Source organism: Malus domestica, chromosome 15 (assembly GCF_042453785.1).
Source record: "Malus domestica chromosome 15, GDT2T_hap1".
Classification (NCBI taxonomy): Eukaryota; Viridiplantae; Streptophyta; class Magnoliopsida; order Rosales; family Rosaceae; genus Malus; species Malus domestica.
The window spans coordinates 35924260-35936683 of record NC_091675.1 but is presented as its reverse complement, the minus strand read 5'-3'; positions in this window follow the sequence as shown (position 1 = coordinate 35936683).

Genomic DNA, 12424 nt, shown 5'->3' with positions numbered 1-12424 from the left:
TGTAAACAAACTTAAAGACTCACGAAATTGATGAAATAGAATGGTGAAAGGCTAGTTAGAGGGTTCATTCTCCACACATGAAACATATGCATACGACTCGATTTCCAGTTATTCTTTCAACAAACCATGAATGACAATGCCCCAAATTAACTAGATTGCACCAATTAATTCTCAGATTTCCCTAGATTCATTGAATTGAATGGAATACGCATTACAACCAAATTATTCTTATCAAGGACCCTAACTATGGAATACGCATGATAGAGACACATATCAAAGATCATTAAGTTCAATGGAAATCATAAGCATTGACGAGGCATTCATAACTATGGAATACGCATGTTACTCTTGCCAAGGATTTACTTAACACAATCGTGACTAGCGACTTTTACTACTTATGAATATAAGTTAATAACGATTAGGTGAAATTCCCTTATACTCTAGCATCAAATTCATGCATGCAAACTAAGTGTCGACCCTCAATCAACATACATAAACATGTTATCAATCAAATAGATAAGTAAACCACATTCACGATTTATGAAATCATAACTGGAGGAAATCAAGTCATATAAAACATATGATCATGGCTTTGAATTCCCCTCTAACTACAAAGAAATTAGTTTCTCATGTTCGCAAATAAACAAAGATAAATAAATTTAAACATTGACATAAAGATAGAAAACACCTAGAAACGCTCCAACAATCCAAGCTCCTTGAATGGCATGCACGGCTCCAAGAGTCTCATTCCTTCTCCTTTGCAAACTCACGGCACAAGAGGGATGTTTGGGTGAATGGTGTAGTGAAAATATGGTAGAGGGTGGTGATTAATTGGTGCGGCAAAGGATTGTATTTATAGGCTGAAAATCACAGCCCCTAGGTAGCAAAGGAAAAGGATTTAAAGGCCTAATTTGCATAGGAAGATAACACACAATCCTTGAAGGAAAACAAATCAGAAATCCAAAGGGAATGGGAGGATAAGGTGCGGCATTAAACTAGGAAAGGATAAGGGCTTCTAGAAACCAAAATCCCAAGGGAATTGGGTGAAAACTCACGGCAAGAATTGGAGGGAAAGTGGCTGAATTGCAATGCAAGGCAAATGTCTTCTAGAAAGGTTCTAGGCGCCACCTTTGTAGGAAAGGATTAGGTCTTCTAGAAATCTGATTTTAAGCATCCTAATATAGTTAGGAATCCTCCCTCGTAGCTGAAATATAGGTGGATTAGGATTAGGATAAGATAGGATAGGATAAGGTTTGGATAATATTTTGGATAAGGTTTCTTCACTTGAGCTGATTCTTTGGCTTTACTTTAACTTCCCTTCTTCAAGTAGGAAACCGTGTTTGAGTAGGAAACTTCAATCTTCTAGAAATCCAACTTCAACTAGGAATCATTCTTCAACTAGGAATCTATTGTTGACTAGGATTTCATCTTCAACTAAGAACTTTCCTACTTCAATTAGGAAACTTTGCATCTTCAATTCTTCAACTTTGAAACACATTCCTAGCTTCTTCAATCCTTCAAATTCGTTCATTCTTTGTGCTCCACATGCATGAGCTCCATTCTAGCTCAATTTTGCTCCAAAATGCTTCAATTTGCATCTTTTTGCTTACTTTGTACTTAAAACCTAAAAACACATGAAAATAGCTTAAAAGACTAACTTAACTAACAAAACACAACATAAATGCATAAGAACTAGCTAACTAAGGCGCATAAATATGCTCCTATCACCCCACATTATTCACATGAGTCTAATGGAGTAGCCGAAAGGAAAAATAGAACTATGAAAGAAATGATGAATGCAATGCTAATAAGTTCAAGGACACCTTTAAAAATGTGGGGGGAAGCTATCTTATCTGCCTGCCACATACAAAATAGAAATACCGTACAAGAAAACTGGAAAAATCCTTTATGAGTTATGGAAAGGTTATTCACCAAATTTAGGTTACTTGAAAGTGAGGGGGTGTTTGGCTAAGGTCCTTTTACTTGAACCAAAAAAGAGAAAATTAGGATCCAAGACTTTTGATGCAATGTTTATTGGATATGCACAAGATAGTGCTGCCTATAGGTTCTTAGTTATTAAAAGTGAGCTTAATGTAATGGAGACTAATACTATCATGGAAACCAAGAATGCTGATTTCTTTGAAAATATTTTTCCTATGAAGCTCAATATTGACAAGTCTGTTAGTGTGTCTTAGTCATTGCCAGGTTCTAAAAGCAATGCAAAGTCTGAATTTGAACTAAGTAAAAGCAAAAGGGCAAGAAAGGAAAATAATTTTGGAGATGATTTTTATACCTTCATTGTGGATAGCAACCCACGAACTTACAAGGAAGCTACAACGGCACCAGATGCACTTTATTGGAAATAAGCTATTAACAGTGAATTAGAATCAATTATTTATAACCATGTGCATGAGTTAGTTGATTTGCCTGCAAGAGCTAAAATGTTGGGGTGCAAGTGGATTTTCAAAAAGAAACTAAAAGCTGATGGATCCATTGACAAATATAAAGCTCGGTTGGTTGCAAAAGGTTACAAGCAACAAAAAGATGTAGATTATTTTGATACATCTGCTCCGGTAACAAGAATTGCCTCAACCAGAGTTTTAATTGCTTTTTCTATAACCTTGTTGTTCATCAAATGGATGTGAATACCGCATTTTGAAATGGTGATTTAGAAGAGGAGATCTGCAGGTATTAACCTAAAGGTAATATTATGCCAAGTATGGAACACAAGGTGTGCAAACTTGTAAAACCTTTGTATGGTTTAAAACAAGCTCCTAAACAATGGCATGATAAGTTTGATAATTTTTACTTTCCAATGGGTTTTTAATCAACGTCGCGGATAAATGTATATATTATAAAGTTATTAATGATTCTTGTGTGACTATTTTGTTTATATGTTGATGATATGCTTATCATTGGAACTAACCTTGAGATTGTTACAGAGACTAAGTTGTTATTAGCTTCTAATTTTGACATGAAAAATATGGGGGTAGCAGATGTAATTGTTGGTATAAAAATTACTAGAGCTTCAGATGGTATCTTTCTTTCCCAAGAACATTACGTTGAAAAAGTTTTGAGGAAATTTGGATGTTATGATTGTAAGTCTCTTTGTACACCTTATGATGCAAATACTCAATTAAAGAAAAATAAAGGTGAGAATGTATCCCAATCTGAATATGCTCAAATTATTGACAGTTTAATGTATCTAATGAATTGTACAAGACCCGATATTGCTTATGTAGTTGGAAGGCTGAGCAGGTATACTCAAAGCCCCAATAAGGAACATTGGACTGCCGTATCACGATTATTAAAATATTTGAAAGGCATTATGAATTACGGATTGAAATACGGTGGATTTCCAGCGATGATTGAAGGGTCTAGCGATGCCAATTAGATCTCTCATTCAGATGAAGTGAAATCTACTAGTGGGTATATATTCACTATAGGTAGGGGTGCAGTGTCTTTGAAATCTTCTAAACAAACTTGCACAGCTCGGTCAACTATGGAGTTTGAGTTCATAGTTTTGGAAATGGCAAGCTTAGAGGCTGAGTGGCTAAGAAATTTCTTGGCAGACATTCCTTTATGGAAGAGACAAGTTTCATCAGTGTTTATGCATTATGATAGACAGGCTGTAATAGCCTTGGCTAAAAACAAAACATATAATGGGAAGAATAAGCATATACACCTAAGACATAATGATGTAAGGGAACTGCTTGAGGCTAGGGTTATATCCCTATATTTTGTACGGTCAGAGATGAATTTGGCTAATCCTGACAAAACCACTAAGCAGAAAGCTAGTGAGTGATACATTGAAGGGGATGGGATTAATGCCTATTACAACGATCAAGAGTGATGGTAACCCAACCTATGTGAATGGCGATCCCAAGAAATAAGTTCATATGGGTAAAAACAAATTACTTGTTGATTGGGTGTGCACCATCAAATTTATTATCGAGAATCCCTACCTATGGTGTAGGTAGTGCAATACTGCAATGTTTAAGGTTGAATTAATTTCTTAATGGATATCATAGCTCTTATGGGCGGTGTGTTTGATTGTAGTACACTTGATGGATTCTCCTATATGAGTGTGGAAATGGGGCCGCTTCCTATGAGAGTTTAGGCATACTCTCTAGAGCATTCATGAATATCCAAGTAGGGCGCACGACCTATTTGCACCACCCTGCTAGAACAAACTTGAATCCAAAGGCTAATGTGGGTAGTTAGTCCCCTGATTCACATAAGGAAATTTTGGTTCATAGAAATTCTTATATTGCTCCAAATTTCTGTGAATCACGATTATCTTATCCTATGACTGATTCATAGTCCAAAAGACACCAGTTCTAATGCATTAGATTTTCACTTTCCCTTACATTCTTTTTCATTTCGTATTTTGAAATATGTGGGGGATTGTTGGAATTTTTAAGTGGTATTTGAAAATACAAAATCCCATTTTAAATTTCCTTTGTCAGTTATGATTATGTTAATTATATTTGATTCTTTATTCGATTTAATTTTCTATCTTTGAATTATCTTTGAGTTGATCATATCTTTAAAATTAACTCTCTTGATTGAACTTTTATACTACACATTCAATGGATTTGATATCAATTAAGTTTGGATCCCAATCTTATTTCTTTGACCATTTGACATATGGCATTTAATTGTTTCTACTGGCTATTGTTTTCAAATTGGTTGAAACAAAATTCTTCAGTTACATAGCATTGGTTTTAACGTATTGGTTAAAAGATTAAATTAATTATATAGATGTTACAATCTTTTGATTTAATTTGTTTCAATTGCCGCAATCGCACAACGATTTTTTGGGGCTCAGCCTTTATTATTTATACTGGCAGCCACGAGTCTTTTTGAGATATAAGATCATCCTCTCTATTTTCTAATCAAGTGCTTACTCTAAAAAATTATTGGTTTTCAAGTTCATTTTTCTTTTCAAGGGAAAGATTCAAGTTGTTCATTAGACCGAGTATTGCGAGTGTACCATTACAAGGGTCAACATGTTGTTGTATCATAGAGGATAGGGCGTCATAACCTGCTACACTAAAATTCTATCTCCGAGGGAGGAAATCTATTCTTAAGGACATCGACTTACATGCCTCAACCTAATTTTTGTTTGTGGTCAAAGAAGCATCAGCCGATTCGTGTTTGAACGATAGTCATCAACGACATATTTTCCAATACTTGCAAGGCAAGGAATTATGTCTAATTTACTATAAATAAATGCACATGTGATGGGAAATACACATCATATAAATTCCTCAACCCTCTCTTCTCTTGCTTTGCCGGATTCTCTCTCTACTTTCAGTAACATAGACCACAACAAATGACACATTATAAAATAAAGTTGGAGTTTTAAGAAAACAAAATATAATCATCGTCGCCACCACCGTCACCATCATCATCACCACCACCGTCACCATCGTCACCACCACCACTACCACCACTATTGCCACCACCACCACAACATTCTCTACCCCCATTACCCATGCCATCAGGGCCACCACCACCTTCTCACCATCTTCACCACCACCATCTTTGCCTACCACTACCTCTATTGTCTCACTATAAAGACCACTACCTGCACTTCAGTGACCACCATAGCTAACACCACCACCACAACCATGTCCACCACCATGACCTTTGGTAGGTTTAAAAGCACACCACAAAGTAGCACACAAATATCCTATTGATTTTCCTTATTAACACTAAAATTTTTCGATTGTAGCATATGAAAATAAGGGTCTTTCCCGCAGAAGATTGTTTTATCCAAATACTTAAAATGTCACAAAAACAGGGTGGCTGTCTCCACTGACCAGCCACCGAACAATAATTATTAGACTAACTTACACTTATCCAAATGCAACGAAATTTTATACACATAAACTAGACACACCAAGCTATGCTCACACAAAGTTTTGGGATTTTTGGAGTTGATTAGCTATTTAAATTAAATCGGACAAAACAGGACCTCAACAAGTTTTAAATAATACCAATAGATTTTAATTCACAAGTTAAGAAAACGAGTTAGGGGAAATGCTATCCACCACCAAATAATCATGCAAACATGTTATGTTTCATTCAAATTCCTTTTATTTCCGGATGAAGATGCTCAAGTTGGCTCAATGTTAGAACACAACCTATTACTCTTTCTTACGTAGTATGTTAAGAGAATGGCGTTTTCAACTTAACGTAGTCCCTAGCATGCAATCTAGAATGGCGTGTTCATAGATTTAACAAGTAGAAATCATTAAGAACGAAAAGAGTTTGAGTCATCACAAGGCATGGTAAGTACTGGCGTTGTCTTACTTATCCTAGAAATCTGTTCACATGTTAACCACAATTAACAAGTGCTACTCTAGAACATATGTAGGTCCTCATTCAACAAGGGCAGGTAAACATATATTCATAGCATTAAAATCCTAGATATGCTCACTATGTATGCATCCATAGAAACACATAAAGAATTTATCAATGACATAAGTAGTGAAACAATTTTCATCATTTCATAAAAGTCATTCAAACAAAATATCACAACAAACTTACAATCATATTAGGGGCTTCAAAACAGCCCCTAACTACTAAAAATTAGTTACACATTATTCTCAAATTAAACCAAAAGTAAAACATGGGTTTGAGAAGATAAAACCCTTTTCTTTTGTCGCTCTCTGCCCTCTCCCGTCAGTCTTTCCTATTTTTTTTTCTGTTTTCTTTTTCTGTTCTGCCTTCCCTGCCTCTGCTGCGCCTCTCTCTTCTGTCAGTCTTTTTCTGCACACTTCTCTGTGCTTCTCTGTGCTCTGCTGCTTCCGTCAGTCTCTCCTTGCGCACCCTGCGCCTGCCGTCCTCTCTTCTCTGCGTCTCCTCCCCGCACACTTCTCTGTGCTTTCCTGTTCTTTCACGTCTCTCTGCTTTTGTTTTGCGCACTGCACTCCTGACTTCCTCTTTCCCTCCGCTTTTTCTTCTTTTCTGCTGTCCCGCCAGTGCACTCTCTATCCTTTGTCCCGCCAGTGCACTCTCTCATTATTTTATTTTCTTTTTCTTCCTCTTTCTGCGCTGCACTCCACTTCCTTCCCACTCTTCTCTTCTTTTCTTATTCTTTATGCCGTTTTCTTTTCTTTCTGCCATCCCCACTCTTCTCTTATTTTCTTATTCTTTATGCCGTGTCTCCCATCAAATTCACATTTCCTTTTGTTTATTCATGCCGTGCTTTCCTTTCCGTCCCATTTATTTTCTGTTGCTCAGTATCTCCCCCACTTTTGCTTGAAATTTATCCTAAAACAAATTTAACTGCACATTAACACAAGGTAAGGTAAAATGCCACAATTTTAACACAAAAACATCACAAAGATTTTAGAAATGGATGGTATAAATGCATGAAATATATGAGTGATCAACCTCCCCCCCGGCCACTAGGGCCACCACAACCTCTATCATCTCACTGTCTCACCACCACGAACAACCACCGCCATATCACCACCACCGCTTGCCACCACCACCACCACCACCAAATTTTCTATTGCCATCACCCCCATGATGACCACCACCATCTCTGCCACCATCATCCCTGCCATCTTTCAACCACAATTTTCTTAACCATCTCTTACAATTATTATTAACACAATCATCCTCTACTACCATCGTCGCTGCTATCGCCACTGCTGTATCCTACCACTACTAACATCTTTATTGCCATCACTACTGCCATCACCCTAACCACTATTGCTACCAATACCACTCTCGTTGCAACCGTGGTCTTTACAATACTAATGAGAAAAAATGCGCCCATTATAATTTTTTTATTTATAAATTATTATAATAAAGGAGAAGGGGTAGAGTTCGAACCTATTGCATGAATTTAAGAAATGTGGGAAGTTTCTAACCTGAGATGCATGGTGAAAACCCAAAACCTTATTCGCGAGGATATTGGATCGCATGTCATTATAACTTATGACTTCAACGTTTATATTTATTAGGTTTCTAAATATTTTCTTTCCCACAATAATAATTTTTTTTAATTCATTTTAATTTTTTTAAACAAATGATATATTTACACTAAACATGTGAGGGATTTTGTTAAATCAAACAATAAGTGAACCATAATAATTAGTATCGAATTTACTATCACAACAGTTAAACCTAAGACTTTTTAGTTACGCTTGGAGAAAACATTTAGATACGCCATATTTTATTTTCAATCAAATTATTTGTAGCAATTGGTCATAATGGTGAGTGGACTTTGATGTGAAATATTCTAACACTCAAATTAAAACCCTATGATTGTAGTATATGAAAATAGAGATCGTTTTAGGCTGGGGATTAGAAGGGCTGCTAATCTATACAAATTAAACTCTAAAACACTAAACTAGGCTTGAAAACACTAAACTAGACTTTTATGACTCAAAATTGACTCAAACTACTTAAAACAGCACAAAACAAGCAAACTAACTCCAAACTAACACTAAGGGTGACTTTGGATGAATTCTAATCTAGAAAGACTCAAAACATTATAAGAAAACAGATTATGACTCAACTAACAAGACTTAATGAAAGGGGGATTGTTTTTGACGAATTTAAAACTTAAAACAGAAACTTTGCATAAAACACTTTATAAAAAACGAATTTGGTGAATTGAAAAGGGTGAAAGGCTAGTTAGAGGGTCCTTCTCCACATATGACATATGCATACAAACCAATTTCCAGTTATTATTCCTTTAAACCATGAATGACAACACCCCAAGTTAACCATGATAGCACAAATTAACCATAAGATTTTCCTTATTTCATTGAACTGGAAGGGATATACATCACAACCAAATTATCCTTTTCAAGTCCCTTAACTATGAAAAGCATGATAGAAAACATATCAAAGGTCATTAAGTTCTTTGAAAATCATAAGCCTTGACGAGGCATTCGTAACTATGAAAAACATGATACTCCTGCCAAGGATTTACTTAATGCAATCATGACTAGTGACTTCCACTACTTGTAAATATAAGTTTATAACGATTAGGTGAAACTCTCTTATACTCTAGCATCAAATTCATGCATGCAAATTAAGTATGCATCATCAATCAACATACATAAACAAGTTTTAATAACTCAGATAAGCAAATCACATTCAAGACTCAAGAAACAATAACTGGATGTAATCAATTCATATAAAACATATATTCATGGCTTCGAATTCACCTCTAACTATAAAGAAATTAGTTCCTCATGTTCGCAATTAAACAAAGATAACTTAAATTAGACATTGAAAATAAAAGATAGAAAACACCTAAGAACACTCCAGCAATCCAATGTTGAATGGCAAGGCACAACAAAGGGCTTCAAGAACTCTCTCAATTGTATCTGAATATTTGGGTGTGTGGTGTAGGAAAATATAGTAGAGGGTGATGGTTTGAGTTGTGCAATATAGATGTATATTTATAGGGCTGAGGTGCGGCACAATCCCTAAGGATTAGGCTAGGTTTCAGAAATTAAAGTGGGACAAGGATTATGTAACCAAAACCCAAGTGGAATGGGTTTAAAACAATCAGAAACCAAGGCTAACAAAGATAGGGGATACATGGCTTCTAGAAAGAATACTAAAGGGATTAGGCGCCAGGTTTTAAGGACAAGGAATAGGGCCTTCTAGAAAACTTAAGGGAAAGTTCTAAAAGGATAGGTGCGACACCAATGTAGGATAGGGATAAGGCTTCTAGAAACCAATTATAATGTGTTTTAAATGTATAATTATCCCTTAGAAATAACTGGAATTAAAGCGCAAACTGATTTGGATAAGATAAGGTAGGATAAGGCTAGATTAGGAAAGGATAAGATAAGATAAGGTTAGTTTGGATAAGGTTAGTTTGGATAAGATAAGGTAGGATAATGTTTTGGATAATGACTTCTTCTTTTGAGCTGATTCCTTATCTTCTTTGTCTTGGATTTATTTTCTTCATCTTTTCAGCACATTCCTAGCCTCTTGAACTTCAATTTCGTCCATCCACCTTACTCCACTCATAAGCTATCCATTTGATGCCCAAAACTGCTTCAAAATGCTCCAAAATGCAATTTCTTGCCAACTTTGTCATTTGAATCTACAAACACACGAAAATAACTTAAAACACTATAATAAGTAGAAACTAGCTATGAAAATGCAAGAAAACAAGCTAACTAAGTCGCATAAATATATTCCTATCAGACTTCTCATGATTGGCCATCATGGTGAGTGGATAAACATGAGAAGTAAATATTAAGGTAAATTATACAAAACTACCTCAACTATAGATCGAATCACAATCTCATGCCTCATGTTTTAAAAATTACAATGTCATACCTCATCTTACGAATTTGTTGCAATGTCCAACCTCCGTCAAATTTTCTGTCAATTTTTCTATTAAGTGCTGAAGTGGCTTGAGGCGAGCCCACTCCCTAACTCAGCTGAATTAAAAAAATTAAAAATAAAACTATTTAAATATTTTTATAAAAAAAAATGTGGGACCCACCTCTACAAACTTATCAATGTCACATTCTTATCCAGTCCACTAATGACATCTATCTCGCCATCTTCTCCCTCACTGGTCCTGCTCCTTCCTCGCCTGCTCCTTCCACCTCAACCTTCTGCCTTTTTCTCCTCCCCATCTCTGCCTCCCGTAATCTCTTTTTTCTTCCCCTTTCTTCCCTTTTTGCTGTCTTCCTCGCAAACGGGATGCAAGCACAGTGAACCAGAGCTTCTTTCTTTTTTCTTTTAACTTTTCTAGTTTTCTGGAAAACAGGAGAACTTGGTTCCGGTGAACCAGGGCTCCAGACATTTGGTGGCTATGGTGGGTTATGGTGCTATTTTTATCCCTCCAAATTCTAGAGGTAAAGCCCCATTGGGTTCTAATTCCAATGCCTTCAGACTTAAATTGGAAAATATAAAGGATTCCAATTGAAGCTATTATCAGAAAACTAGAAAGCACAATTAAAGATTTCAAATAAATTATTCATGAAATTTTCCAAAATGATAGGATGGAGGAGTCCCATATTTGAAAAAGGTATAATATTTGGAGCGCTTAGGGTGGTTATCTAAAAATATGGGGGTCTGGGTGGGGGAAAGGCTGGTTGCGTTATCGGAGGTTGCAGGTTGTAGGTGGTTTAGGATGGGGTGAGCTGGGGTTGTGGAAAATCGAAAGTCCTTCTATAGGAAGAGAAAGGAGAAACGAAGGGAGGGGGAGTCGAATGAGTGGCAAAGAAGGTTGAGGTGGAGGGAGCGGTCGTGGAAGGAGCGAAACCAGGTGAGGGAAAAGACGACGAGATCAATGTCATCGGTGGACTGGGGAAGAAGGTGAGGTTGATGAGTTTGTAGGGGTGGGTCCCACTTTTTTTTATAAAAATATTTAAATAGTTTTATTTTTAATTTTTTAATCCAATTGGGTTAGGGAGTGGGCCTACCTCAAGCCACGCAAGCCCTTAACATAAAAATTGACGGAGGTCTGACATTGCAACAAATTCGTAAGACGATGTATGACATTGTAATTTTTAAAACATGTGGTATAAGATTGTGATTCGGTCTGTAGTTGAGGTAGTTTTATGTAATTTACCTTAAATATTAAGAGCATCTCCAATTATTTTCTCTATTTTAAAGCAAAGTTTTATCTCCTAGATGAATTTCTATCTTAGGAGGTGGATAGAGAGCATTAGTGAAGTTGTTTTTTTTTTTATTTTTTTTATTTTTTATATTCTTTTTTTGAAATCCTCCCTAATTTTAGTTAGGAGCTGATTTAAGAAGCCCATAAAAGGTGCTATAAGAAAGCCGAAAATGCTCTAAGGAGCCCATTATAGATGTTGTAAGGAATATGATCCCATTTTTTTAATTTTTTTTTAAAAGGGGACAAGCTGGTAACTTTGTCAAGGCAGTCCACTATTTCACGGGCTAGAAAGATTCATAGAGGCATTTCAACCTCTCTCTGGCCACCATCCTGGGATTCACCAGCAGTGAGAATCGAAATCATAACGTGCCGTGTAGAATATGGACCTGAAATTTGTCTCCAACTACTAGGTTACCTCGTGGTTGTTGAAATAGAATCCCATTGAAGATGGTGTAAGAAAAGGTTCCATTTGGATCCAACTTGTGGGGATTCTCACATCTTAGTCATTTATCGTGTGTCGTGCGGTCAGAAATCATTTGACTTTTTTTTATTTAAAATTAAATATAAATAGTACATAACAAAAACTGACCACATGATGTACGATAAATGGTTAGAATGTGGGATCCCTAGCAAAGTGCGGGAGAGTATCCTCTTTCCCAAATGAATTAAAAATAAGACGGAAAAGAAAATGGATCAGGATCCTCTCATGACCTTAAAAAACTGAGCTTGCTGAGTAGGAGATCGTGGTCGTTGAAATTTGATCAAACAGATACAAACAAGGGACCGTCTAAAAGTTGT